Below are 14774 nucleotides of genomic sequence, written 5' to 3'. Positions count from 1 at the left end.
TGGGCGAAAACAACTAAAATTATAGTGCTTTTTGACCAAAAAAATACATCCTATCTGTGGAAAACGGCAGTGCAGGGATAGGGAAGAAAACTATAAGCATCCAAAGGAGCCCGGCTAGCTCAGTCGGTAGAGCATGAGACTCTTAATCTCAGGGTCGTGGGTTCGAGCCCCACGTTGGGCGAAAACAACTAAAATTGTAGTGCTTTTTGACCAAAAAAATACATCCTATCTGTGGAAAGCGGCAGTGCAGGGATAGGGAAGAAAAGGTTGGGCGAAAACAACTAAAATTTTCGTGCTTTTTGACCAAAAAAATAGAAATTGAAAGTCTCTTTACAATATTTGCAATATTTTCATTGTTAACATGCAATATATGAATGCATGTCTGGATGATGTGTAATGGGGCAATACCACACCTTAATGTATTCACTGTAAAAGAAAAAGTATTTATCATCTTACTATAAAATAAAGTGGAGAAAACACAAATAAGACTTTTTTCCACACAGGTTTAATCGGCTATTTCCTGATATTCTTCAATGCGTTCAGATATTGACTGGTAATTGTGTTTGATACTTTCTTAGACTATTTCTGCCTCTGGCTGATGTGTATTTTCTTTCCAAACTCCACCAGAGCCTATGATTACACAGCATCCTATCTGTGGAAAGCGGCAGTGCAGGGATAGGGAAGAAAACTATAGGCATCCAAAGGAGCCCGGCTAGCTCAGTCAGTAGAGCATGAGACTCTTAATCTCAGAGTCGTGGGTGCGAAACCCACGTTGGGCGAAAACAACTAAAATTTTAGTGCTTTTTGACCAAAAAAATAGAAATTGAAAGTCTCTTTACAATATTTGCAATATTTTGATTGTTAACATGCAATATATGAATGCATGTCTGGATGATGTGTAATGGGGCAATACCACACCTTAATGTATTCACTGTAAAAGAAAAAGTATGTATCATCTTACTATAAAATAAAGTGGAGAAAACTCAAATAAGACTTTTTTCCACACAGGTTTAATCGGCTATTTCCTGATATTCTTCAATGCGTTCTGATATTGACTGGTAATTGTGTTTGATACTTTCTTAGACTATTTCTGCCTCTGGCTGATGTGTATTTTCTTTCCAAACTCCACCAGAGCCTATGATTACACAGCATCCTATCTGTGGAAAACGGCAGTGCAGGGATAGGGAAGAAAACTATAGGCATCCAAAGAAGCCCGGCTAGCTCAGTCGGTAGAGCATGAGACTCTTAATCTCAGGGTCGTGGGTGCGAGCCCCACGTTGGGCGAAAACAACTAAAATTTTAATGCTTTTTGACCAAAAAAATAGAAATTGAAAGTCTCTTTACAATATTTGCAATATTTTGATTGTTAACTTGCAATATATGAATGCATGTCTGGATGATGTGTAATGGGGCAATACCACACCTTAATGTATTCACTGTAAAAGAAAAAGTATGTATCATCTTACTATAAAATAAAGTGGAGAAAACACAAATAAGACTTTTTTCCACACAGGTTTAATCAGCTATTTCCTGATATTCTTCAATGCGTTCTGATATTGACTGGTAATTGTGTTTGATACTTTCTTAGACTATTTCTGCCTCTGGCTGATGTGTATTTTCTTTCCAAACTCCACCAGAGCCTATGATTACACAGCATCCTATCTGTGGAAAACGGCAGTGCAGGGATAGGGAAGAAAACTATAGGTATCCAAAGGAGCCCAGCTAGCTCAGTCGGTAGAGCATGAGAATCTTAATCTCAGGGTCGTGGGTGCGAGCCCCACGTTGGGCGAAAACAACTAAAATTTTAATGCTTTTTGACCAAAAAAATAGAAATTGAAATTCTCTTTACAATATTTGCAATATTTTGATTGTTAACATGCAATATATGAATGCATGTCTGGATGATGTGTAATGGGGCAATACCACACCTTAATGTATTCACTGTAAAAGAAAAAGTATGTATCATCTTACTATAAAATAAAGTGGAGAAAGCACAAATAAGACTTTTTTCCACACAGGTTTAATCAGCTACTTCCTGATATTCTTCAATGCGTTCTGATATTGACTGGTAATTGTGTTTGATACTTTCTTAGACTATTTCTGCCTCTGGCTGATGTGTATTTTCTTTCCAAACTCCACCAGAGCCTATGATTACACAGCATCCTATCTGTGGAAAATGGCAGTGCAGGGATAGGGAAGAAAACTATAGGTATCCAAAGGAGCCCGGCTAGCTCAGTCGGTAGAGCATGAGACTCTTAATCTCAGGGTTGTGGGTTCGAGCCCCACGTTGGGCGAAAACAACTAAAATTGTAGGACTTTTTGACCAAAAAAATGCATCCTATCTGTGGAAAACGGCAGTGCAGGGATAGGGAAGAAAACTATAGGCATCCAAAGGAGCCCGGCTAGCTCAGTCGGTAGAGCATGAGACTCTTAATCTCAGGGTTGTGGGTTCGAGCCCCACGTTGGGCGAAAACAACTAAAATTGTAGGACTTTTTGACCAAAAAAATACATCTTATCTGTGGAAAACGGCAGTGCAGGGATAGGGAAGAAAACTATAGGCATCCAAAGGAGCCCGGCTAGCTCAGTCGGTAGAGCATGAGACTCTTAATCTCAGGGTCGTGGGTTTGAGCCCCACGTTGGGCAAAAACAACTAAAATTTTAGTGCTTTTTGACCAAAAAATAGAAATTGAAAGTCTCTTTACAATATTTGCAATATTTTCATTGTTAACATGCAATATATGAATGCATGTCTGGATGATGTGTAATGGGGCAATACCACACCTTAATGTATTCACTGTAAAAGAAAAAGTATGTATCATCTTACTATAAAATAAAGTGGAGAAAACACAAATAAGACTTTTTTCCACACATGTTTAATCGGCTATTTCCTGATATTCTTCAATGCTTTCTGATATTGACTGGTAATTGTGTTTGATACTTTCTTAGACTATTTCTGCCTCTGGCTGATGTGTATTTTCTTTCCAAACTCCACCAGAGCCTATGATTACACAGCATCCTATCTGTGGAAAGCGGCAGTGCAGGGATAGGGAAGAAAACTATAGGCATCCAAAAGAGCCCGGCTAGCTCAGTCGGTAGAGCATGAGACTCTTAATCTCAGGGTGGTGGGTTCAAGCCCCACGTTGGGCGAAAACAACTAAAATTTTCGTGCTTTTTGACCAAAAAAATAGAAATTGAAAGTCTCTTTACAATATTTGCAATATTTTCATTGTTAACATGCAATATATGAATGCATGTCTGGATGATGTGTAATGGGGCAATACCACACCTTAATGTATTCACTGTAAAAGAAAAAGTATGTATCATCTTACTATAAAATAAAGTGGAGAAAACACAAATAAGACTTTTTTCCACACAGGTTTAATCGGCTATTTCCTGATATTCTTCAATGCGTTCGCATATTGACTGGTAATTGTGTTTGATACTTTCTTAGACTATTTCTGCCTCTGGCTGATGTGTATTTTCTTTCCAAACTCCACCAGAGCCTATGATTACACAGCATCCTATCTGTGGAAAACGGCAGTGCAGGGATAGGGAAGAAAACTATAGGCATCCAAAGGAGCCCGGCTAGCTCAGTCGGTAGAGCATGAGACTCTTAATCTCAGGGTCGTGGGTTCGAGCCCCACGTTGGGCGAAAACAACTAAAATTGTAGTGCTTTTTGACCAAAACAATACATCCTATCTGTGGAAAACGGCAGTGCAGGGATAGGGAAGAAAACTATAGGCATCCAAAAGAGCCCGGCTAGCTCAGTCGGTAGAGCATGAGACTCTTAATCTCAGGGTCGTGGGTTCGAGCCCCACGTTGGGCGAAAACAACTAAAATTGTAGTGCTTTTTGACCAAAAAAATACATCCTATCTGTGGAAAGCGGCAGTGCAGGGATAGGGAAGAAAACGTTGGGTGAAAACAACTAACATTTTCGTGCTTTTTGACCAAAAAAATAGAAATTGAAAGTCTCTTTACAATATTTGCAATATTTTCATTGTTAACATGCAATATATGAATGCATGTCTGGATGATGTGTAATGGGGCAATACCACACCTTAATGTATTCGCTGTAAAAGAAAAAGTATGTATCATCTTACTATAAAATAAAGTGGAGAAAACACAAATAAGACTTTTTTCCACACAGGTTTAATCGGCTATTTCCTGATATTCTTCAATGCGTTCTGATATTGACTGGTAATTGTGTTTGATACTTTCTTAGACTATTTCTGCCTCTGGCTGATGTGTATTTTCTTTCCAAACTCCACCAGAGCCTATGATTACACAGCATCCTATCTGTGGAAAGCGGCAGTGCAGGGATAGGGAAGAAAACTATAGGCATCCAAAAGAGCCCGGCTAGCTCAGTCGGTAGAGCATGAGACTCTTAATCTCAGGGTCGTGGGTTCGAGCCCCACGTTGGGCGAAAACAACTAAAATTTTAGTGCTTTTTGACCAAAAAAATAGAAATTGAAAGTCTCTTTGCAATATTTTCATTGTTAACATGCAATATATGAATGCATGTCTGGATGATGTGTAATGGGGCAATACCATACCTTAATGTATTCACTGTAAAAGAAAAAGTATGCATCATCTTACTATAAAATAAAGTGGAGAAAACACAAATAAGACTTTTTTCCACACAGGTTTAATCGGCTATTTCCTGATATTCTTCAATGCGTTCTGATATTGACTGGTAATTGTGTTTGATACTTTCTTAGACTATTTCTGCCTCTGGCTGATGTGTATTTTCTTTCCAAACTCCACCAGAGCCTATGATTACACAGCATCCTATCTGTGGAAAGCGGCAGTGCAGGGATAGGGAAGAAAACTATAGGCATCCAAAGGAGCCCGGCTAGCTCAGTCGGTAGAGCATGAGACTCTTAATCTCAGGGTCGTGGGTGCGAAACCCACGTTGGGCGAAAACAACTAAAATTTTAGTGCTTTTTGACCAAAAAAATAGAAATTGAAAGTCTCTTTACAATATTTGCAATATTTTGATTGTTAACATGCAATATATGAATGCATGTCTGGATGATGTGTAATGGGGCAATACCACACCTTAATGTATTCACTGTAAAAGAAAAAGTATGTATCATCTTACTATAAAAGAAAGTGGAGAAAACTCAAATAAGACTTTTTTCCACACAGGTTTAATCGGCTATTTCCTGATATTCTTCAATGCGTTCTGATATTGACTGGTAATTGTGTTTGATACTTTCTTAGACTATTTCTGCCTCTGGCTGATGTGTATTTTCTTTCAAAACTCCACCAGAGCCTATGATTACACAGCATCCTATCTGTGGAAAACGGCAGTGCAGGGATAGGGAAGAAAACTATAGGCATTCAAAGGAGCCCGGCTAGCTCAGTCGGTAGAGCATGAGACTCTTAATCTCAGGGTCGTGGGTGCGAGCCCCACGTTGGGCGAAAACAACTAAAATTTTAATGCTTTTTGACCAAAAAAATAGAAATTGAAAGTCTCTTTACAATATTTGCAATATTTTGATTGTTAACATGCAATATATGAATGCATGTCTGGATGATGTGTAATGGGGCAATACCACACCTTAATGTATTCACTGTAAAAGAAAAAGTATGTATCATCTTACTATAAAATAAAGTGGAGAAAACACAAATAAGACTTTTTTCCACACAGGTTTAATCAGCTATTTCCTGATATTCTTCAATGCGTTCTGATATTGACTGGTAATTGTGTTTGATACTTTCTTAGACTATTTCTGCCTCTGGCTGATGTGTATTTTCTTTCCAAACTCCACCAGAGCCTATGATTACACAGCATCCTATCTGTGGAAAACGGCAGTGCAGGGATAGGGAAGAAAACTATAGGTATCCAAAGGAGCCCGGCTAGCTCAGTCGGTAGAGCATGGAAATCTTAATCTCAGGGTCGTGGGTGCGAGCCCCACGTTGGGCGAAAACAACTAAAATTTTAATGCTTTTTGACCAAAAAAATAGAAATTGAAATTCTCTTTACAATATTTGCAATATTTTGATTGTTAACATGCAATATATGAATGCATGTCTGGATGATGTGTAATGGGGCAATACCACACCTTAATGTATTCACTGTAAAAGAAAAAGTATGTATCATCTTACTATAAAATAAAGTGGAGAAAACACAAATAAGACTTTTTTCCACACAGGTTTAATCAGCTATTTCCTGATATTCCTCAATGCGTTCTGATATTGACTGGTAATTGTGTTTGATACTTTCTTAGACTATTTCTGCCTCTGGCTGATGTGTATTTTCTTTCCAAACTCCACCAGAGCCTATGATTACACAGCATCCTATCTGTGGAAAACGGCAGTGCAGGGATAGGGAAGAAAACTATAGGTATCCAAAGGAGCCCGGCTAGCTCAGTCGGTAGAGCATGAGACTCTTAATCTCAGGGTTGTGGGTTCGAGCCCCACGTTGGGCAAAAACAACTAAAATTGTAGGACTTTTTGACCAAAAAAATACATCCTATCTGTGGAAAACGGCAGGGATAGGGAAGAAAACTATAGGCATCCAAAGGAGCCCGGCTAGCTCAGTCGGTAGAGCATGAGACTCTTAATCTCAGGGTCGTGGGTGCGAGCCCCACGTTGGGCGAAAACAACTAAAATTTTAGTGCTTTTTGACCAAAAAAATAGAAATTGAAAGTCTCTTTACAATATTTGCAATATTTTCATTGTTAACATACAATATATGAATGCATGTCTGGATGATGTGTAATGGGGCAATACCACACCTTAATGTATTCACTGTAAAAGAAAAAGTATGTATCATCTTACTATAAAATAAAGTGGAGAAAACACAAATAAGACTTTTTTCCACACAGGTTTAATCGGCTATTTCCTGATATTCTTCAATGCGTTCGGATATTGACTGGTAATTGTGTTTGATACTTTCTTAGACTATTTCTGCCTCTGGCTGATGTGTATTTTCTTTCCAAACTCCACCAGAGCCTATGATTACACAGCATCCTATCTGTGGAAAACGGCAGTGCAGGGATAGGGAAGAAAACTATAGGCATCCAAAGGAGCCCGGCTAGCTCAGTCGGTAGAGCATGAGACTCTTAATCTCAGGGTCGTGGGTTTGAGCCCCACGTTGGGCGAAAACAACTAAAATGTTAGTGCTTTTTGACCAAAAAAATAGAAATTGAAAGTCTCTTTACAATATTTGCAATATTTTCATTGTTAACATGCAATATATGAATGCATGTCTGGATGATGTGTAATGGGGCAATACCACACCTTAATGTATTCACTGTAGAAGAAAAAGTATGTATCATCTTACTATAAAATAAAGTGGAGAAAACACAAATAAGACTTTTTTCCACACAGGTTTAATCGGCTATTTCCTGATATTCTTCAATGCGTTCTGATATTGACTGGTAATTGTGTTTGATACTTTCTTAGACTATTTCTGCCTCTGGCTGATGTGTATTTTCTTTCCAAACTCCACCAGAGCCTATGATTACACAGCATCCTATCTGTGGAAAGCGGCAGTGCAGGGATAGGGAAGAAAACTATAGGCATCCAAAGGAGCCCGGCTAGCTCAGTCGGTAGAGCATGAGACTCTTAATCTCAGGGTCGTGGGTTCGAGCCCCACGTTGGGCGAAAACAACTAAAATTGTAGTGCTTTTTGACCAAAAAAATACATCCTATCTGTGGAAAGCGGCAGTGCAGGGATAGGGAAGAAAACGTTGGGCGAAAACAACTAAAGTTTTCGTGCTTTTTGACCAAAAAAATAGAAATTGAAAGTCTCTTTACAATATTTGCAATATTTTCATTGTTAACATGCAATATATGAATGCATGTCTGGATGATGTGTAATGGGGCAATACCACACCTTAATGTATTCACTGTAAAAGAAAAAGTATGTATCATCTTACTATAAAATAAAGTGGAGAAAACACAAATAAGACTTTTTTCCACACAGGTTTAATCGGCTATTTCCTGATATTCTTCAATGCGTTCTGATATTGACTGGTAATTGTGTTTGATACTTTCTTAGACTATTTCTGCCTCTGGCTGATGTGTATTTTCTTTCCAAACTCCACCAGAGCCTATGATTACACAGCATCCTATCTGTGGAAAGCGGCAGTGCAGGGATAGGGAAGAAAACTATAGGCATCCAAAGGAGCCCGGCTAGCTCAGTCGGTAGAGCATGAGACTCTTAATCTCACGGTCGTGGGTGCGAGCCCCACGTTGGGCGAAAACAACTAAAATTTTAATGCTTTTTGACCAAAAAAATAGAAATTGAAAGTCTCTTTACAATATTTGCAATATTTTGATTGTTAACATGCAATATATGAATGCATGTCTGGATGATGTGTAATGGGGCAATACCACACCTTAATGTATTCACTGTAAAAGAAAAAGTATGTATCATCTTACTATAAAATAAAGTGGAGAAAACACAAATAAGACTTTTTTCCACACAGGTTTAATCGGCTATTTCCTGATATTCTTCAATGCGTTCTGATATTGACTGGTAATTGTGTTTGATACTTTCTTAGACTATTTCTGCCTCTGGCTGATGTGTATTTTCTTTCCAAACTCCACCAGAGCCTATGATTACACAGCATCCTATCTGTGGAAAGCGGCAGTGCAGGGATAGGGAAGAAAACTATAGGCATCCAAAGGAGCCCGGCTAGCTCAGTCGGTAGAGCATGAGACTCTTAATCTCAGGGTCGTGGGTTCGAGCCCCACGTTGGGCGAAAACAACTAAAATTGTACTGCTTTTTGACCAAAAAAATACATCCTATCTGTGGAAAACGGCAGTGCAGGGATAGGGAAGAAAACTATAGGCATCCAAAGGAGCCCGGCTAGCTTAGTCGGTAGAGCATGAGACTCTTAATCTCAGGGTCGTGGGTTCGAGCCCCACGTTGGGCGAAAACAACTAAAATTATAGTGCTTTTTGACCAAAAAAATACATCCTATCTGTGGAAAACGGCAGTGCAGGGATAGGGAAGAAAACTATAAGCATCCAAAGGAGCCCGGCTAGCTCAGTCGGTAGAGCATGAGACTCTTAATCTCAGGGTCGTGGGCTCGAGCCCCACGTTGGGCGAAAACAACTAAAATTGTAGTGCTTTTTGACCAAAAAAATACATCCTATCTGTGGAAAGCGGCAGTGCAGGGATAGGGAAGAAAAGGTTGGGCGAAAACAACTAAAATTTTCGTGCTTTTTGACCAAAAAAATAGAAATTGAAAGTCTCTTTACAATATTTGCAATATTTTCATTGTTAACATGCAATATATGAATGCATGTCTGGATGATGTGTAATGGGGCAATACCACACCTTAATGTATTCACTGTAAAAGAAAAAGTATGTATCATCTTACTATAAAATAAAGTGGAGAAAACACAAATAAGACTTTTTTCCACACAGGTTTAATCGGCTATTTCCTGATATTCTTCAATGCGTTCAGATATTGACTGGTAATTGTGTTTGATACTTTCTTAGACTATTTCTGCCTCTGGCTGATGTGTATTTTCTTTCCAAACTCCACCAGAGCCTATGATTACACAGCATCCTATCTGTGGAAAGCGGCAGTGCAGGGATAGGGAAGAAAACTATAGGCATCCAAAGGAGCCCGGCTAGCTCAGTCGGTAGAGCATGAGACTCTTAATCTCAGAGTGGTGGGTGCGAAACCCACGTTGGGCGAAAACAACTAAAATTTTAGTACTTTTTAACCAAAAAAATAGAAATTGAAAGTCTCTTTACAATATTTGCAATATTTTGATTGTTAACATGCAATATATGAATGCATGTCTGGATGATGTGTAATGGGGCAATACCACACCTTAATGTATTCACTGTAAAAGAAAAAGTATGTATCATCTTACTATAAAATAAAGTGGAGAAAACTCAAATAAGACTTTTTTCCACACAGGTTTAATCGGCTATTTCCTGATATTCTTCAATGCGTTCTGATATTGACTGGTAATTGTGTTTGATACTTTCTTAGACTATTTCTGCCTCTGGCTGATGTGTATTTTCTTTCCAAACTCCACCAGAGCCTATGATTACACAGCATCCTATCTGTGGAAAACGGCAGTGCAGGGATAGGGAAGAAAACTATAGGCATCCAAAGAAGCCCGGCTAGCTCAGTCGGTAGAGCATGAGACTCTTAATCTCAGGGTCGTGGGTGCGAGCCCCACGTTGGGCGAAAACAACTAAAATTTTAATGCTTTTTGACCAAAAAAATAGAAATTGAAAGTCTCTTTACAATATTTGCAATATTTTGATTGTTAACTTGCAATATATGAATGCATGTCTGGATGATGTGTAATGGGGCAATACCACACCTTAATGTATTCACTGTAAAAGAAAAAGTATGTATCATCTTACTATAAAATAAAGTGGAGAAAACACAAATAAGACTTTTTTCCACACAGGTTTAATCAGCTATTTCCTGATATTCTTCAATGCGTTCAGATATTGACTGGTAATTGTGTTTGATACTTTCTTAGACTATTTCTGCCTCTGGCTGATGTGTATTTTCTTTCCAAACTCCACCAGAGCCTATGATTACACAGCATCCTATCTGTGGAAAGCGGCAGTGCAGGGATAGGGAAGAAAACTATAGGCATCCAAAGGAGCCCGGCTAGCTCAGTCGGTAGAGCATGAGACTCTTAATCTCAGGGTCGTGGGTTCGAGCCCCACGTTGGGCGAAAACAACTAAAATTGTACTGCTTTTTGACCAAAAAAATACATCCTATCTGTGGAAAACGGCAGTGCAGGGATAGGGAAGAAAACTATAGGCATCCAAAGGAGCCCGGCTAGCTTAGTCGGTAGAGCATGAGACTCTTAATCTGGGCGAAAACAACTAAAATTATAGTGCTTTTTGACCAAAAAAATACATCCTATCTGTGGAAAACGGCAGTGCAGGGATAGGGAAGAAAACTATAAGCATCCAAAGGAGCCCGGCTAGCTCAGTCGGTAGAGCATGAGACTCTTAATCTCAGGGTCGTGGGTTCGAGCCCCACGTTGGGCGAAAACAACTAAAATTGTAGTGCTTTTTGACCAAAAAAATACATCCTATCTGTGGAAAGCGGCAGTGCAGGGATAGGGAAGAAAAGGTTGGGCGAAAACAACTAAAATTTTCGTGCTTTTTGACCAAAAAAATAGAAATTGAAAGTCTCTTTACAATATTTGCAATATTTTCATTGTTAACATGCAATATATGAATGCATGTCTGGATGATGTGTAATGGGGCAATACCACACCTTAATGTATTCACTGTAAAAGAAAAAGTATTTATCATCTTACTATAAAATAAAGTGGAGAAAACACAAATAAGACTTTTTTCCACACAGGTTTAATCGGCTATTTCCTGATATTCTTCAATGCGTTCAGATATTGACTGGTAATTGTGTTTGATACTTTCTTAGACTATTTCTGCCTCTGGCTGATGTGTATTTTCTTTCCAAACTCCACCAGAGCCTATGATTACACAGCATCCTATCTGTGGAAAGCGGCAGTGCAGGGATAGGGAAGAAAACTATAGGCATCCAAAGGAGCCCGGCTAGCTCAGTCGGTAGAGCATGAGACTCTTAATCTCAGGGTCGTGGGTTTGAGCCCCACGTTGGGCGAAAACAACTAAAATTGTACTGCTTTTTGACCAAAAAAATACATCCTATCTGTGGAAAACGGCAGTGCAGGGATAGGGAAGAAAACTATAGGCATCCAAAGGAGCCCGGCTAGCTTAGTCGGTAGAGCATGAGACTCTTAATCTGGGCGAAAACAACTAAAATTATAGTGCTTTTTGACCAAAAAAATACATCCTATCTGTGGAAAACGGCAGTGCAGGGATAGGGAAGAAAACTATAAGCATCCAAAGGAGCCCGGCTAGCTCAGTCGGTAGAGCATGAGACTCTTAATCTCAGGGTCGTGGGTTCGAGCCCCACGTTGGGCGAAAACAACTAAAATTGTAGTGCTTTTTGACCAAAAAAATACATCCTATCTGTGGAAAGCGGCAGTGCAGGGATAGGGAAGAAAAGGTTGGGCGAAAACAACTAAAATTTTCGTGCTTTTTGACCAAAAAAATAGAAATTGAAAGTCTCTTTACAATATTTGCAATATTTTCATTGTTAACATGCAATATATGAATGCATGTCTGGATGATGTGTAATGGGGCAATACCACACCTTAATGTATTCACTGTAAAAGAAAAAGTATTTATCATCTTACTATAAAATAAAGTGGAGAAAACACAAATAAGACTTTTTTCCACACAGGTTTAATCAGCTATTTCCTGATATTCTTCAATGCGTTCAGATATTGACTGGTAATTGTGTTTGATACTTTCTTAGACTATTTCTGCCTCTGGCTGATGTGTATTTTCTTTCCAAACTCCACCAGAGCCTATGATTACACAGCATCCTATCTGTGGAAAGCGGCAGTGCAGGGATAGGGAAGAAAACTATAGGCATCCAAAGGAGCCCGGCTAGCTCAGTCAGTAGAGCATGAGACTCTTAATCTCAGAGTCGTGGGTGCGAAACCCACGTTGGGCGAAAACAACTAAAATTTTAGTGCTTTTTGACCAAAAAAATAGAAATTGAAAGTCTCTTTACAATATTTGCAATATTTTGATTGTTAACATGCAATATATGAATGCATGTCTGGATGATGTGTAATGGGGCAATACCACACCTTAATGTATTCACTGTAAAAGAAAAAGTATGTATCATCTTACTATAAAATAAAGTGGAGAAAACTCAAATAAGACTTTTTTCCACACAGGTTTAATCGGCTATTTCCTGATATTCTTCAATGCGTTCTGATATTGACTGGTAATTGTGTTTGATACTTTCTTAGACTATTTCTGCCTCTGGCTGATGTGTATTTTCTTTCCAAACTCCACCAGAGCCTATGATTACACAGCATCCTATCTGTGGAAAACGGCAGTGCAGGGATAGGGAAGAAAACTATAGGCATCCAAAGAAGCCCGGCTAGCTCAGTCGGTAGAGCATGAGACTCTTAATCTCAGGGTCGTGGGTGCGAGCCCCACGTTGGGCGAAAACAACTAAAATTTTAATGCTTTTTGACCAAAAAAATAGAAATTGAAAGTCTCTTTACAATATTTGCAATATTTTGATTGTTAACTTGCAATATATGAATGCATGTCTGGATGATGTGTAATGGGGCAATACCACGCCTTAATGTATTCACTGTAAAAGAAAAAGTATGTATCATCTTACTATAAAATAAAGTGGAGAAAACACAAATAAGACTTTTTTCCACACAGGTTTAATCAGCTATTTCCTGATATTCTTCAATGCGTTCTGATATTGACTGGTAATTGTGTTTGATACTTTCTTAGACTATTTCTGCCTCTGGCTGATGTGTATTTTCTTTCCAAACTCCACCAGAGCCTATGATTACACAGCATCCTATCTGTGGAAAACGGCAGTGCAGGGATAGGGAAGAAAACTATAGGTATCCAAAGGAGCCCAGCTAGCTCAGTCGGTAGAGCATGAGAATCTTAATCTCAGGGTCGTGGGTGCGAGCCCCACGTTGGGCGAAAACAACTAAAATTTTAATGCTTTTTGACCAAAAAAATAGAAATTGAAATTCTCTTTACAATATTTGCAATATTTTGATTGTTAACATGCAATATATGAATGCATGTCTGGATGATGTGTAATGGGGCAATACCACACCTTAATGTATTCACTGTAAAAGAAAAAGTATGTATCATCTTACTATAAAATAAAGTGGAGAAAGCACAAATAAGACTTTTTTCCACACAGGTTTAATCAGCTACTTCCTGATATTCTTCAATGCGTTCTGATATTGACTGGTAATTGTGTTTGATACTTTCTTAGACTATTTCTGCCTCTGGCTGATGTGTATTTTCTTTCCAAACTCCACCAGAGCCTATGATTACACAGCATCCTATCTGTGGAAAATGGCAGTGCAGGGATAGGGAAGAAAACTATAGGTATCCAAAGGAGCCCGGCTAGCTCAGTCGGTAGAGCATGAGACTCTTAATCTCAGGGTTGTGGGTTCGAGCCCCACGTTGGGCGAAAACAACTAAAATTGTAGGACTTTTTGACCAAAAAAATGCATCCTATCTGTGGAAAACGGCAGTGCAGGGATAGGGAAGAAAACTATAGGCATCCAAAGGAGCCCGGCTAGCTCAGTCGGTAGAGCATAAGACTCTTAATCTCAGGGTTGTGGGTTCGAGCCCCACGTTGGGCGAAAACAACTAAAATTGTAGGACTTTTTGACCAAAAAAATACATCCTATCTGTGGAAAACGGCAGTGCAGGGATAGGGAAGAAAACTATAGGCATCCAAAGGAGCCCGGCTAGCTCAGTCGGTAGAGCATGAGACTCTTAATCTCAGGGTCGTGGGTTTGAGCCCCACGTTGGGCAAAAACAACTAAAATTTTAGTGCTTTTTGACCAAAAAATAGAAATTGAAAGTCTCTTTACAATATTTGCAATATTTTCATTGTTAACATGCAATATATGAATGCATGTCTGGATGATGTGTAATGGGGCAATACCACACCTTAATGTATTCACTGTAAAAGAAAAAGTATGTATCATCTTACTATAAAATAAAGTGGAGAAAACACAAATAAGACTTTTTTCCACACATGTTTAATCGGCTATTTCCTGATATTCTTCAATGCTTTCTGATATTGACTGGTAATTGTGTTTGATACTTTCTTAGACTATTTCTGCCTCTGGCTGATGTGTATTTTCTTTCCAAACTCCACCAGAGCCTATGATTACACAGCATCCTATCTGTGGAAAGCG

The 14774-nt window shown here is 38.9% G+C and overlaps 9 non-coding genes across 9 annotated transcripts; all 9 read left to right on the top strand.

The window, feature by feature from the left end:
* The first annotated feature begins 108 nt into the window (after positions 1-108).
* TRNAK-CUU (transfer RNA lysine (anticodon CUU)) lies at positions 109-181 on the top strand. The gene has a single exon. It is a non-coding gene; the product is annotated as a tRNA-Lys (tRNA).
* Positions 182-3580: 3399 nt separating this feature from the next.
* TRNAK-CUU (transfer RNA lysine (anticodon CUU)) lies at positions 3581-3653 on the top strand. The gene has a single exon. It is a non-coding gene; the product is annotated as a tRNA-Lys (tRNA).
* Positions 3654-3755: 102 nt separating this feature from the next.
* On the top strand, positions 3756-3828 carry TRNAK-CUU (transfer RNA lysine (anticodon CUU)). Its single transcript has one exon. It is a non-coding gene; the product is annotated as a tRNA-Lys (tRNA).
* Positions 3829-4353: 525 nt separating this feature from the next.
* Positions 4354-4426, top strand: TRNAK-CUU (transfer RNA lysine (anticodon CUU)). Its single transcript has one exon. It is a non-coding gene; the product is annotated as a tRNA-Lys (tRNA).
* Positions 4427-7544: 3118 nt separating this feature from the next.
* Positions 7545-7617, top strand: TRNAK-CUU (transfer RNA lysine (anticodon CUU)). Its single transcript has one exon. It is a non-coding gene; the product is annotated as a tRNA-Lys (tRNA).
* Positions 7618-8647: 1030 nt separating this feature from the next.
* Positions 8648-8720, top strand: TRNAK-CUU (transfer RNA lysine (anticodon CUU)). Its single transcript has one exon. It is a non-coding gene; the product is annotated as a tRNA-Lys (tRNA).
* A 1885-nt stretch (positions 8721-10605) lies between these two features.
* On the top strand, positions 10606-10678 carry TRNAK-CUU (transfer RNA lysine (anticodon CUU)). Its single transcript has one exon. It is a non-coding gene; the product is annotated as a tRNA-Lys (tRNA).
* A 250-nt stretch (positions 10679-10928) lies between these two features.
* TRNAK-CUU (transfer RNA lysine (anticodon CUU)) lies at positions 10929-11001 on the top strand. The gene has a single exon. It is a non-coding gene; the product is annotated as a tRNA-Lys (tRNA).
* Positions 11002-11849: 848 nt separating this feature from the next.
* TRNAK-CUU (transfer RNA lysine (anticodon CUU)) lies at positions 11850-11922 on the top strand. Its single transcript has one exon. It is a non-coding gene; the product is annotated as a tRNA-Lys (tRNA).
* The last annotated feature ends 2852 nt before the right edge of the window (positions 11923-14774 follow it).

The sequence above is a fragment of the Ambystoma mexicanum genome, chromosome 4q (genome assembly GCF_040938575.1).
Source record: "Ambystoma mexicanum isolate Mex_15411 chromosome 4q, UKY_AmexF1_1, whole genome shotgun sequence".
Classification (NCBI taxonomy): Eukaryota; Metazoa; Chordata; class Amphibia; order Caudata; family Ambystomatidae; genus Ambystoma; species Ambystoma mexicanum.
This window is presented reverse-complemented; position numbering and strand designations above follow the sequence as displayed.